A 15,514-nucleotide genomic window follows, 5' to 3' on the forward strand; every position below is an offset into this window, starting at 1 on the left:
CACCTAATAAATATTTACTACAAAGGATAAGGTATGTACATACTTTATAAGTATTCCAATGTGTAAAAAACTACATTGTGTGTGTGTGTGTGTGTGTGTGTGTGACAGAGAGACAGAGAGAGGGACAGATAGGGCTAGACAGGAAGGGAGAGAGATGAGAAACATCAATTCTTCATTGAGGCACCTTAGTTGTTCATTGACTGCTTTCCCATATGTGCTTGACTGGGGGGCTACAGCAGAGTGAGTGAACCCTTACTCTCAAGCCAGCGACCTATGGTTCAAGCCAGCGACCATAGGGTCATGTCTATGATCCCATGCTCAAGCCAGCGACCTCAGGGTTTTGAAAGTGGGTCCTCTGCATCCCAGTTCAATGCTCTATCTACTGTGCCACTGCCTGATAAGGCATAAAATACAAATATTCTTGATGCATCTTTTTAAATGCCAAGTTATTTATACAACAATTGTAAGGTGGTAGTGCTCACTCAAAGTGGGTTGAAACAAATCAATACAGTAAAAGTAATAGTGGTAGGAAAACCATTGCTCAAAATACTTACCACTCTTCAATGAAATCTACCATCACATGATGACAATCAGGGCTCAGTCCATCCAGAGAGTGACAAAGTAGTATCTACCAAAAAAGGAAAAGGAAAGAATACATAGAGAATTATGAATGGTCCGAAAAATCTCTTTACTGTCCTCTCTGTTCATCTTTTCCTCCTGATTTCTGCTCCCCTTTAACTCCTGTTTCATTATTGGGGATGGGAGGGGTCTGTTTTCTGCATGTCCCAGTGTCTACGCTCTCATACCCTTCCATTCTCTTCTCCCCTCTCACTCCTCTTTTCTCATTAAGTCCTCTTCCTCTTCCCTTCAGTGCATTCTCATCTGCTATTCAGAATCAGCTCACTACTTGTATGTAGCCATCAGTAGAAAAAAATGACCTTGTAACACGGGTGAACTTGCTCCCAGATTTTTATGTACTGCAAAGAAACCCCCCCTAAAAAGCCCACACTAAACACTAAGTAACTGCTCATTTGAATTAACAGTCACCGTTTACAGTTATGATACATCCTATGCACTGGTTAGGTAATTTATATACAGTATCTCATTTAATCTTCACTGACTGGTAGTATTACTCCCATTTTTCAGATGAGAAAACGTCGAGACCCAGAAAGTTTAAGAAACTTGCCTAAAGTTACCCAACTAAGTTGCTTTTCAAGTCCAATCCTTGATGTCTGTATTCTAAGCTACCATATCATTTCAACCAGTTCTTAAGTTTCTTTTTAGTGGCGTTTAAATCTTAACTCTGATGTATGTACCATGGAAACAATAAACTATAATTAGTCCAAATCTTAATGACCTGTTATAACTAGCTTCATGTTTATGTCCCGATTTCAGTATAATATTACTCATTCCTTGATTTCAGAATAATACTATATACCACAATACTACTGACTTCCTCGTAAAATCATTACGGTACTAATCCATATATTAAAATGTTGCACATGCTTTAAGAAAAGGTACTTTTTATTTGTGAAACATCTAGAAAAATTTAGGACTGCCTCAAAATTCTAGATTCTTTCTTTTCTCCAAGTTAAGCATTCAAGAAAAATTTTAAATAGGTATTTAAAATTGACACTGTAGATCCATTTTCAAAATAAAATATCATTATGACACTTTTTTTTTTTTTTGTATTTTTTCCTGAAGCTGGAAACGGGGAGAGACAGTCAGACAGACTCCTGCATGCGCCCGACCGGGATCCACCCGGCACGCCCACCAGGGGCAACGCTCTGCCCACCAGGGGGGCGATGCTCTGCCCCTCCGGGGCGTCGCTCTGCGGTGACCAGAGCCACTCTAGTGCCTGGGGCAGAGGCCAAGGAGCCATCCCCAGCGCCCGGGCCATCTTTGCTCCAATGGAGCCTTGGCTGCGGGAGGGGAAGAGAGAGACAGAGAGGAAGGAGGGGGGGAGTGGAGAAGCAAATGGGCGCTTCTCCTATGTGCCCTGGCCGGGAATCGAACCCGGGTCCCCCGCACGCCAGGCCGACGCTCTACCGCTGAGCCAACCGGCCAGGGCCTCATTATGACACATTTTAAAACTCAGTATAAACAGAAGAACATTGCATCCTTTGCTGCAGTGCTTTCATGAAGTGTCACTGCCCAAGAGATTCAAAGAAATAAAAGCAGAGATAAAAAAAATCGAGGTAATTATACTCATGAAATCTATGGGTAATAAGGATGAAAGATTGGCATATAATGAAATGACAAATAACTTGGGAACTAGAAATTCTGAGCAATTTGATAGTGATAGTCTATATCCTTCAGAAATTACACGATGTGAGCTGGCATTCACTAAGAATATCAATAATGGTATAAAATACTTAGTGATAATTATATGGGTTAATATGTACATTTAAAAATTGATTAGTGGTATTTGCATGTCTTTTATAGTTACAGTAAGTTAAAGAATATTTAAATCGGTACATAAAAAGAATCGGAAGCAAACTTGTAAATTAATGTATAGCTGGCATGTATAAGAAACATATATGGCCCTGTTCAGTTGGCTCAGTGGATAGAGCATCAGCCTGGCATATGGATGTCCTGGGTTCAATTCCTGGTCAGGGTACATAGGAAAAATGACCATCTGCTTCTCTTCCCCCTCACTCTCCCCCTTCTCCCCCTTCTCCTCTCGTCAGTAGTTCGATTGGTTAGAGCGTTGGCCCCAGGCACTGAGTATAGCTCCGCTGATTCAAGCATTGGCCCCAGATGGGTTGCACGGTAGATCCTGGTTGGGATGCAGGTGGGAGTCTGTCTATATCCCTCCTCTCACTTAAAAAAAATAGGTATGAGGACATAAAAGTGACAAACTGTCTTTTAATTTGATCATGAAAATCATTCAAGGAAGGATGTTAATACAAAGACACTTCCATGGGGGTGTTTCTTGGCTTTCTGGAACAAAAAATCAGTGGCAAACAAAACCTCTGGAATAGGACAAAAAATATGGCTATGGGGACATTGAAATTACAGAGCAACACTATAGGTTTTCACAGAAGGTACTGATTTGGCAAGCCTTTTCCCAAATCTGTGGGAGATATGGCATTAAAAGAAAACTAAAAACTAAAACTGTCGATACTTTTTCTAGTATAGAAACTGGATTTACTATGCAGGGGGATGTATGTATTTGTATGAGTATGGCTGAAAATATTCAACTAATGTGACAGTCAAACGTAAGAATTCTCATTTACTAATATATTAAGATTTTCTTCTTTAAACTACCCATTTAGTAAGGACAAAAAGACTTATAAAAAGGAGTTTGAGAAAAAAACCCTCAGTTTTACCTCATTTTAACCTGTTTCAATAGATGCTTAGAATGCGTAACGTAAGGATACAAGTGACAAGGAGTCAAGTCTACAGAATTGTGTTTTGTTATGAGAAAAAAATCCAAAGGAAATGTCAACTTTCCCATTCTTTAAGAACCTTTGTATTTGAGAACAGAAAATAGAGAAGCAAATATCAATTTAGAAAATACACAAGAAACATGTTAGGGTATAAAATTATATTGGAAAATGAAGCTTGTTTTGAATTTGGCAAATTGACACTTATTAAGTGGTGCAGAGGGTGCCAGATGGTGAGCCAAGGCTCAACAACAGACCACAGAGGAATTGAAATAGAGGCGTTCATTACTCACAGGTCCTTAACATGCCTCAAGGGACCACACGGGAGTGAGGGCAAGGGGCAGAGACAGAAGCCCCGGGCAGCACACGCCTCTATGAGGATCTATGGGTGGAGTGCTTTGGGATTACCGGGCTAAGGTTGAAATAGCTCAAACCGAGAGAGCAGGGTTTTGGTAAACCACACGGGGTCTTTCCTAAGGGGAGAATAAGGGGGAGGCAATGGGAGACAGAGGACCCTGCTGATCACAAGGGCTGTTGGGGAAGTCATACCAGAAACTTCCATTTGCTTGTGAGTTTGAGGGCTACTACCTAGAATGTGCACTTACAGGAAAGGACCAGTGAGGAGAGGTCTACAGAGGAGAGTGATTAACATCATTGCAGGTTGCCTGGCCAAACAAAATGAATGCTGAGGTAGCAATACAATGAAGTAGCTTAGCTAAAGTCTCAACAAAACTTGACGTGAGGCCTTGGCTGGGTGGGTGGCTCACTGCAAAGAGCGTTTTCCCCTGCGTGCTGAGGTTGCAGGTTTGATCCCCAGTCAGGACACATATAAGAAATGGAACTAGCCTGACCAGGCGGTGGCGCAGTGGATACAACGTCGGATTGGGATGCGGAGGACCCAGGTTCGAGACCTCTAGGTCGCCAACTTGAATGCGGGTTCAAACAAAGCTCACCAGCTTGAGCCCAAGGTCGCTGGCTCGAGCAAGGGGTTACTCGGTCTGCTGAAGGCCCACAGTCAAGGCACATATGAGAAAGCAATCAATGAACAACTAAGGTGTCACAACGAAAAACTGATGATTGATGCTTCTCATTTCTCTCCGTTCCTGTCTATCCCTGTCTATCCCTCTCTCTGACTCTCTCTCTGTCTCTATAAAAGAAAAAGAAAAAAAGAAATGGAACTAAATGGAAAGGGTTGACGCTTTTCTCTCTCTCTCTTTGCCCTCCCTGCCCTCAAATCAATGGGAAAAAAATAAAAATAAAAGGTGAAAAGAAGCAGAGAAATGAATTGATCAGTGTGGCAAGACCTGGATAAAGAATCTACTCAATTAAATTCAATTATTTACGCAGGTGAACTTCGAGTCAGTTTTTAAAGAAACCTTTAAAAAATGTCCTGTATTAAAAAGACTTTTTTAATTTATAAAATTAAATTTAATGGCGTGACACTGATAAGAGTACATAGGTTTCAGGTAAATATTTCTATAGTATTTGAACTGATGATTGTGTTGTGAGATGATCTTAACTGACATCTCTAGAAAAAAATATATTACTCACTGTTTGTTAATCAGGTATACCCTGTACTTTCCAATTATGGAACAGTAGCTATGCAAGCACCAGTAGCTAACATTTACACTCACAGAATTACCTATGTTTCTGGTCTTAGTGAATTAAGGGCAGTGGTTCTCAAATTGCAGTCCCTAGACCAGCAGCATTTCAGTAACTTGTTGGCAATACACCTTTTCTGGCCGCATCCCAGACCTACTAAATCAGAAGCTCTAGGAGTCTGTGACCTGACAAGTTATCTGGGCTATTCTGATGTAAGCCTTTTGGGGTCAGAATGGAGGCAAGCACTGAATTCATTTAACAAGTACTTATCAAGCAGCTGCCTTGTGCCCGGCACTAAGCAAGAAGGAAGGCTACCAACAATCCACCCTGGGTGGATTTCTCTAAAAATTTGGGGCAGATTCTCCCTTTAGGCCCAAGGAAGATCCTGTATCTAATTATACACAAATGTGAGTCAGGTTAAAAGAAATTTACATGCTATAAAGACTATCCCAAGAGCCCTAAGCTATGAAAAAGAGTATTTCCAGTCCAGGTGCCTTCCATCAGGGGAATAATGAAAGTTAAGGGGCCCCCAAAGGTTAGGACTCCCCTGGTTTCCCTTTATAGTCTAGGAGCTTGGGTAAAAATAGATCGGGTTCCACAAAGAGACCAAGGTCATCCTGGCTACAGGAAAGGCGAGAAAAATAGCTCAACTCTTTACTAAATTCTCCGGTTCTAGTCCTTCCTTCAGCCTTAAATACCCAAGTTTTGACTGACTTGATGGAAATAAAAGCACTTGACCATGAAGTAATCAATCAAAGGATAACTTGCAACCTTTTACACAACAAGGACCTGGATTGCCTACCCTTCTCTCTATATAAATCGTTTCATAATATTTATAGATGAACACGATGAGAGGGGTTGTTATTGCTAGTGAGTCCAAGTGATGAATATAAAGATTACCTTCCTCTAAGTTGCTGTATTGAAAACACAATGAAAACAGCAAGAAAGTAAACCTTTTGCCAGTTTGAAGCCATTTTTTGTTCTCCCTATGCCGATACAAAGAGAGAGGATTGCCTAGGGAAATCATGGAAATTAGATATGCTGCTAGAAGGGTATACCTAATATATGGAAGTTAATTGTGCTAGCTAGCGGCTGAGACAGATAAAGAATAGATCAATCAGTGTAATCCCAAACTGAGTGCATTCTCTGCTCAGCAGACAGAAATTACATGCAAAAGAAGCTAGGGAATTGTTATGAAAGCACAGGGATAAGATTATTAGCTAATATGTTAGAGCTATGAGACTTTTTAAAAGACATTAGGGAAATACAAAGGAATAATCAAATGATTAAAGACAACGACACGTTATTTTCAAGGGAATTAAAAACATAACACTCTGGGAAGAGAGAGTAATAAGAGCACTTGTTTAATCCTTGTAGAAAACCTATCAAATAACCTTCTCTGACAAACAATTTCTAAAACTGATCATGTCTAAAACTTCACACAACTCAATTTTACTAATGTAAGACAAATAACTATATGTATAGGTTGATACATGAGACATTGCTTGGTAACTTTCTAACTAGGACTGAATCACTTTCCTAACTGCCCTGGATTGTTTTCTAGTTAAAAACCAACAGTAGTCCTCAGACTGCCCTTTAATCTAAACCATGCACTGAGTCATTCTTGCTTTTCAAGATACTCCTCTTATTTTAAAATATTAAGCTATCTTTTTTTCTTGGTCCAAAGAATTCAACAGCAGTTCCATTTTCCACACATCTTAGTATGAAAAATATAGCTACCAAACATTTTTCACCCATTACGGTCTGCTAAACCTAAAAGTAAGAAATGGATGGCTGAGGCCAGAAAGGTAAGATAAAAAAATAACTAATATTGCAATGCAGTCATCCAGGAACAACAAATACACAACTATGATTCCTAAATAAATTTAATTATACACTCTTTTCACAAAAGAGGCAGAATACTCGTTTAAAACTGAAGTTTTATTTCTATATTTAAATTTGAGAAGGTTAACACCTGGCAACTATCCAATCTTCTTTCATATCAGCAACAAGCTAGTAATGTGCACCTTTACTAATGTTCCTATCAAGGATTGATTTTAATATAGCTTATTTCTAACATCAATTTTATTTTAAGATTCTACCTGACTTCTTAAAGCTTTCTCAAAAAATTCTGTAGAAGCAGTTTAATCTTACAACATTTAAAATACTGAAATAAACCTGGTGAGGATTATGTGTAGGAGATGGACTAGAGACTTGAAGGACTTTAAAGAAACCTGTGGGCAAAATGTGAACATTCAGTCCCAAGGAGAAAAGTAACTCAATACGTATCCCTTACCCCAAGAACAGAAATAAACCTGAATCATTTTTCTTTTGTGATACTATTCTTCTGTTAAGACTAAAATTTTAGTCCTACTTTTGGACAGTCACATTAAATATAAGATGACAAAAAAATGGAATAATTTGCCATTAGATTTTTTTCAGATAACAAATATGTAGCGAACAAATTTCCTTTAAAATTTTTTACCGTAAGTCAGTGGTAGTCAACCTGGTCTCTACTGCCCACTAGTGGGCGCTCCAGCTTTCAGGGTGGGTGGTAGTGGAGCAAAAAAGTATAAAATAAAAAGATAGATTTAACTATAGTAAGTTGTTTTATAAAGATTTATTCTGCCAAACAGCAAAAATACGACATAAAGTACCTGGAAAGTAATTACTATTATATTCTTTAACTTGCTGTAACTCTGCTTTATAAATTTTATAAAGTAAAGTTACTTCCCTACTTTATAAATCACCATTACTGTGGAACCGGTGGGCGGTTAGAAAATTTTACTACTAACAGAGATACAAAAGTGGGCGGTAGGTATAAAAAGGTTGACTACCCCTGCCATAAGTAGTTCAGATAGTTTTTCAAAAGAAAATTACTTGGCTTATTCATACCATAGATGAAAGATAAATATTTTTAGTGAGTTTGGTAAAGTCAAATCACCTGGTTCAAAAAATCCCTTTCTGTCCCTTACTGCACAACTTTGGACCAGTTAACCTTACCTCTCTGTGCCTCACTTTCTCCATATACAAATATGGGAAAATTAAAAAATATCTACTTATTTAATTCAATTGATACTCTCCTGCTGCACTGATTAACTAACTGAATTAATATATATAACACATAGAACAATGACTGACTTATAGTAAAGTGCTAGTAAGTGTTGGCTATTATCAGCGCATGTTTAATCACATAAAGAAGTGTAACTTGGCCTGACCTGTGGTGGCGCAGTGGATAAAGCGTCCACCTGGAAATGCTGAGGTTGCTGGTTCGAAACCCTGGGCTTGCCTGGTCAAGGCACATATGGGAGTTGATGCTTCCTGCTCCTCCCTCCCTTCTCTCTCTCTGTCTCTCCTCTCTCTCTCTCTCTGTCTCTCCCTCTTCTCTCTAAAATGAATAAATAAAAATAAGTGTAACTTTTTTAAAACCTTGCTGCCTAATGTTATCAATCATTTAGCATTTCCCCATTCTTAAAAAAAAACAAAACACCAATCTGTGAAGGCCTATTTTCTTTTTAGCCTTCAGTGAGAAGAAACATACATAAAAGTGCTTATATTTATATGGGCAAAACAGCCCAGATGGGTAGGTGAAGGTTTGGAAAAACTAAAATACTAGGTTTAACTGATGGAAATGGGCTTGACAGACATAGGCAAACACACACAAACTAAGAGAGAAAGGTGGGTATGTGCATTTTTCTTTTTCTTTTTTTTTGTAAGAGACAGACAGGAATAGACAGACAGAAAGGGAGAGAGATGAAAAGCATCAGTTCTTCATTGCGGCACCTTAGTTGTTCATTGATTGCTTTCTCATATGTGCCTTGACCAGGGGGCTCCAGCAGAGTGAGTGACCCATCACTCAAGCCAGCCACGCTGGATTCAAGCTGGTGAGCTTTGCTCAAACCAGATGAGCCCGCGCTCAAGCTGGAGACCTTAGGGTTTTGAACCTGGGTCCTCTGCGTCCCAGTCCGACACTTTGTCCACTGTGCCACTGCCTGGTCATGCTGCGCATTTTTCTTTAAAATTTGTTCTTTCGCTGTTCACTTAAGTTGTTTTCTATTCCTTGGCTAAATATGATGTCATACAAAACACATCACATCGAATGTAAAGGAGGTATGAAACTTAAGACTACCATTCCAAGCTCAAAGGGCTTACAGAATTCCCTGACCACTGCAATATGTATTTTTTTGTGTGACAAAGACAGAGAGAGAGACAGGGACAGACAGGAAAGGAGAGAAAGGAGAAGCATCAATTCTTTGTTGTGGCACCTTAGTTGTTCACTGATTGCATTCTCCTATGTGCGCTGATCAGGGGGCTACAGCAGAGCTAGGGACCTCTTGCTCAACCCAGTGACCTTTGGGCTTCAAGCCAGCGACCACGGGGACATGTTTATGATCCTATGCTGAAGCCAGCAACCCCACGCTCAAGCTGGTTAACCTGCGCTCAAACTAGATGAGTCTGCACTCAAGCCAGTGACCTAGGGGTTTCAAACCTGGGTCCTCCACATCCCAGTCTGATGCTCCATCAGTTGCGCCACCGTCTGGTCAGGCTACAACATGTAATTTTACTAACAAAGAATTTGGTTTTATAAAAGTTTTGTTCCTTTTTGATTTGTTGTATTAACAGCACAAAATCTGTCTTAATGTTTTCATCTATTTTTGTTAAAAATATCTGTTCATATCTCACTTTACAAATAGTGATTGGTTGTATGCTCATAGTTTCCGGTAAGAGCCAACATTAAAATGCTGATGTGAGCTTGAAGTATCTCTTGAAACAAGGCGTGACTTGCAAGCTACAACAGAGAACATGGACCTAGCAAAGAAGAGATCTCGTGGGACCACCTCAACCAGTACCACCAAGCCAATTAAACATGGCTGCTGAGCTCAGCCTACCTACGAGGACCTGCTGGGAGAGGCCATGCCACGTGGCACCTGGATGAAGCCAGCTAATGTCAGGAATTAAAGTTCATCAGTATCTTCCCTGAAGACTCTTGTTCTTCATAGCTTTAATGAGTATCATACCTATTTCAGTTGTATTCAGCACTAAATTTTATGTTTTTGAGGGCAACTTTGGGATGTCCAACAGGGACAGCTATTTTTATGCTATTGTTTTAGTGGTTACTATCCATATGGTGTTGGTCCTCCTTGTCTATGTGGCCTGGAATGAAGGCTCAGGACAGTGGCAAAGGCAAACAAGATTAAAGTCAACATCTCCTTTTGAGCTGAACCAGGCAGTGGCACAGTGGATAGAGCGTTGGCCTGGGATGCTGAGGGCCCCGGTTTGAACCCCGAGATCACAAGCTTGAGCACACAGGCTTATTCAGCTTGAGTGCAGGGTCGCTGGCTTGAGTGTGCGATCATAGACATGACCCTATGGTCACTGGCTGGAAGCCCAACGCCACTGGCTTAAGGAAAGGGTCACTTGCTCAGCTGGAGCCTCCCAGTCAATGCATGTATGAGAAAGCAATCAAAGAACTAAAGTGCTGCAACAAGTTGATGCTTCTTAGCTCTCTCCCTTCCTGTCTCTCCAAAAAATTCACCTTTTGATAACTTTGATTTTTCTTAATAGCCACAAAAAAAAAAAAAAAAAAAGGAAAAGAAAAATCGGTCACTACAAGGTGCACTACCTGTGGACAAGGGGAAAAGTAAATAACTGGCAGTAAGAAACTTAAGTCTGCCAGTATCTAGCTATTTCTGTTTATAAAACTGAAGTGTGTTCCTCTAAAAAAAAGCTTCTCAAGTTCATTAACGCTAAATTTGCTTGGGGGGGGCGGTTGTCTTACATCATTTAGAGATGAAGCCATGTATCTTTTCCCCAACAAGAATTAACAAACTCCTTTTTTTTTTTTTTTTTTTTTCAAATAGGGCTTCAAATAATCATTGAAGTCCATGTATCTGTAGAACCTCTGGACAAGAGTATTACAATGGTTCCTCCTGACTTAATATAAAAAACGTTATTTATTCATTCTTCCATTCTGCCTGTCTCCCTGTAAAACACACACACACACACACACACACACACACACACACACACAAACTTTACAATCTTGCTGTTCAGTCTGTAACTGTACCAGCACTAACTTTTACAATTTTTTTAAAAGTGTGAAAAAAATGAAGTTTACCCTCATTGGCAAAAGGACAGTATTTCCCACCCTTGATGGATGTGTGCTCACACAGGTTTTAGATTGGTATCCTGACTAGCTACTCATATCAGTGATGTTCTCCACTACATTACTGTCCTCACACCTTCGAGTTACAGTGGGCAGGTTAAACCTTTTAGAAAAACCTCAAATCAGGAATACTTTTTGTATATCTAGGGTCCAATAAGCACTACCGAAGCTATCCAAAATGAAAATTAGGTTCTGATTAGGATTTAATTTGTTCACATATACTGCTCAAAAAAAATTAAAGAATATTTCAAAATGAATATGAAGTGATAAAATATCGCCTAACTTTGGTGAGCAGCGTGGATTCACAGCTACACTGGCGAAAGCGGCAGCTGTGGCTTTGCCAGAGTCTCAGCTGTTATAATTAAAGACAGACCCTTAGGAGCAGCTCTCATTAGTTTCAAAGAGCAGTAATTACAAAGGCTTTGTGTTATGTGGATTATACATTCCAAGGATATAGAGTTCCTACAAGACTTTAGGGACTACCTTAATAGGCCAAGTTGCTCATTGCAGCAATCATCAAATTCACTCTAAAATTTCTGGACTATGCTCACCTTATTATGCAACTTTATCTCACCTTGTCAAACAGAGCTATTTCTAAAAAGTTAACTTCTCTCAATCTAACCCTACTACTGGACTAACTTCATAAAAATGAAATTATTACAGAATATAAAAAAATCATCCTAGCATATTACCTATAAACACATCAAATCAATAAAACACTGGAATTCTGAAAGTATGTATTGAACTGAAAAGAAAACCCGCTTCCCTTTTGATACAGAAGGATAAGGAGCAGAATATGAATAGATAAAAAGGTGAGACTTGGGTGGAAACTCATCTCCCTGTGCCGCACCTTCAGGGCTGGCACAATCAGATGCCATCACATCTAACAGGATAACATGCGGGCACTTCAAATCCCCTAGATCAGGGGTCGGGAACCTTTTTGGCTGAGAGAGCCATGAACCCCACATATTTTAAAATGTAATTCCGTGAGAGCCATACAACAACCCGTGTACGTTATGCATCATATATCCAATAAAAATTTGGTGTTGTCCCGGAGCACAGCTGCGATTGGCTCCAGCCACCCGCAACCATGAACATGAGTGGTAGGAAACGAATGGATTGTAATACATGAGAATGTTTTATATTTTTAACATTATTATTTTTTTTATTAAAGATTTGTCTGCGAGCCAGATGCAGCCATCAAAAGAGCCACATCTGGCTCATGAGCCATAGGTTCCCGACCCCTGCCCTAAATCATCCTTCATGAATGCAAAGACATAAATGAGAGAGGAAACGAATACAGACAAAGCAGACCAAAGTAATATAGTTAACAAAAATCATAATTGCCAATTTTCTAAAATTAATCTTCAGGCACTGGGAAGACAGTGATTGTTTTCCCTAATTTAAAGATGTTGCAATCCATGTTCAGTATGCCATCCTTGCAGTACAGTAAAAGGTAGGTTTATAATGTCCAAGTACGCTAGTTAATGTACTGGGGGAAGAAGTGATCTTCAGGTTACTTACAATTTAGTTGAAATACTATAATAACATTTTACTAATAAAAGTACTGTAATTATGTTTAACTGTATAAAACATTTTTAATTGAGATACATTTGACATATAGTGTTTCACATGTTCAACAACTCCATATGGATGTACTGTGAAATGATGAAATTTTTAGATATTAAATTATAAAAATCAAATACTGCTGAAATATATACTGACATTGAAATAGTCACTAGTCACTAGAGTTGAAACTTCAGAAAATGTAACTAAAAATTATCATGCAGTTTTCCCTACTGGTTTACAACTAAGTTCTACAGATTATTTTTTCCTAGTTATATGAATTCTTTAATAAATTTTTAAAAAGAAAAATGAGTATTCAAGATCCTTAGGCATGCTCACAAAAATGTTGACATTGTTCTGATTAAGGAAGGCTCAGAACTTTAAATTATCAGGGTAATAAGGTCAAGACATTAAACAGAATTTACAAGCTTTGAAGAGAGTCATGACAGAGCACTGAAAATACCCCTCAACACTGATTCCACTCCTTCAGTCCCCTTGATCTCAAATGCCCTCCTCTTCAATAAGCAATATGTTTTGAGAGGCTAACCCTTTGTAAAATATCTAATAAATAAAAATAACTATTTTCTAGATGTGAACTCACACTTTACTTAAAGCTTGCATTATTTCTATTCCCTCCATACTTAACACAAATTAAAAAGAATTCAAAAACACAAACCAATTATAATTTTGTGTTAGAATTTCTACTTTGAAATATACTGCTCACAAAAATTAAGGGATATTTGATCACTTCATATTCATTCTGAAACATCCTCTAATTTTTGTGAGCAGTAGTTCCATATTCACCTGCCATTCTAAAAAGCAAACTATGCACTTACGGTGTGCTTCACGTTGCACTCGGACCCACAATTTAAAAAACTTAAGGGAACTGGGGCACTTTTTCAAGCCTTGGAGTTACTAATAACCCTCAGCCTTTCCACTTTCTGTAATACCATTACCAAACAGATTTTTCTACACGGCCACCGTGTACCTCAAACAGAGCATTCCAAACAAATGGAATAAATCCAACCACAGGCATGGCAAGGCTGGAAACCACCTTAAAATAACAGGAGTGTGAATGGGCTTATATTAAATTACCTGCTGGCCAGCAGACTCTTCCTGCATCCACAGCACTGTGGAATCCGGAAAATATTAATAAGTTCAAAAGTAGACAGGAACGATCAGGGCGAAGCAATCCCGCCAAACTTCCTTTCCGTCTTTACAACGGCCAAAGCGCCACGACTCGCGGCGGCGCATCCCCGGACGCAGAAGTCCGCCCGCCCGCCCGTCGGGGGATGCTCATCACGGGCCACTCCCGAGCCGCCCTCGCTTACCCGAGCGCTCCCACGTCCACCGGTTTCTGCAGCGAGACAGCGGGCGGCCAGCGCCAGCAGGCATCGTCCGAGCACGGGTTCTGCTAAGTGGCGACACGGCGCGCGCACTGCCCGGTTGGCCCGGGAGGCTGAGCGCCTCGCGGCGCTGCGAGAGCAGCCGGCACCCGGGCGGCGTTCTCTGTCTCCGCGCTTGGAGTCTACCGCCGCGAGCGAGTCCCAGCGGCGGCCAGGAGTGGGCGGCACCCCGGCGAAGCCGCGCCCTGTCCTCGTCCCTTGCAGGCGAGGTCCCCGCCCCCGCGCCCAGGGGACTAGCGCCCCGGACAAGCACAGGCACGGCCCCCGCCCCTGCTCCCGCCCCCAGGGGAATGATGCCCCCGACAGGTGCGGCCCGGGCCCGGCCTCCAGGGCAATAGCGCCCCCGCGTTCGCGGCCCAGAGCTCCGCCCCCGCCCCCAGGGGAGTAGCGGCCTCGCGTTCTGGGCCGCGGACCTCCGCCGCCCCCCACCCCGTCCCCAGGGGAATAGCATCCCCGCGATCGCGGCCCCGGGCCGCCGCGAGCAGAACGCTCCATGCCCTGCTCCGCGCCTGGCGCACGGGGCATCTGGAGAGCCCTCTATCTTTGGGCAACTCAGAGCTGATGACCACGTCCACCCCGCGGGGCTCTCCCTCCTGGTGCCTCAGCGCTCCCAGCTGCTAACGGAAATGTCGGGCTGCCTCGTGGCTCTTAGTGCTGGGGCACAGGGCGCACGGGCGTGGGAACTAGCCCCATGAGAAAAGTTAATGTTTCGCATTCAGTGTTGGAGGTCCCTGGGCCCTCGGACAACCACCTTTGGGGTCAAGACAGGAATCTCCGAACTTAGCGACAATTAACATTTTCTTTCCCTCTTAAATTCATCAAGAATGAATAGCTTCTAAACCACCTGACCTCATACTCCATATTTTCCACAAACCTTGAGCTGGCTTCTTTGCTGGGTCAGTTCCTCGGCACCTAAGTCTTAAAGAGGGGGAAAGAACTTCTTCCATCAGCTCTCTAGAAACCCTCAGGAACTAGTGGGGGCCGCCTCGGACACGTGCGCACAGCACGCGCAGGCGTTTCTAGTAGGAGTGGGTTGTATCTGCGCCTGCGCAAGGGACAGAGCACGAGGTCCTGCGGGGGAAGACCTGAAGCTTGGGGGTTGGAGTCTAGGTAGAAATGGACTCCATATTGCAGTTCAGTGTCTCAACGTGAAATGTGTATTCAGTGCATACCATAGTTGCACATAGTAGTAGGTCCTCAGCAAAACATTTGATGAGACTAAATTAATGGAATGTACCTGATACGGGCATCCTTTCCACTCAGAGGGAGGCCTGGGTTCTTTTCCCTAAACTGAAGGGTGGGTTTTGCTTAGGTAAGCCTCCAGGCAACCTCAGTTCTTCTGAAGAGGCTATTCTGGTACACAGTAGGCCTGAAACATCCTTCAC

General features: G+C 41.5%; 1 protein-coding gene across 1 annotated transcript in view; it reads right to left on the reverse strand.

Moving 5' to 3' along the window:
• Nucleotides 1–618, reverse strand: part of TEX15 (testis expressed 15, meiosis and synapsis associated) — a 58,628-nt gene extending 58,010 nt beyond the window's left edge. Inside the window, exon 1 of the mRNA XM_066235920.1 lies at nucleotides 555–618. The gene's annotated coding sequence lies outside the window, so the exon portion shown is untranslated. The remainder of the gene's footprint in view (nucleotides 1–554) is intronic.
• Between the last annotated feature and the right edge of the window lie 14,896 nt (nucleotides 619–15,514).

Source organism: Saccopteryx bilineata, chromosome 6 (assembly GCF_036850765.1).
Source record: "Saccopteryx bilineata isolate mSacBil1 chromosome 6, mSacBil1_pri_phased_curated, whole genome shotgun sequence".
In the NCBI taxonomy this organism is placed as follows: Eukaryota; Metazoa; Chordata; class Mammalia; order Chiroptera; family Emballonuridae; genus Saccopteryx; species Saccopteryx bilineata.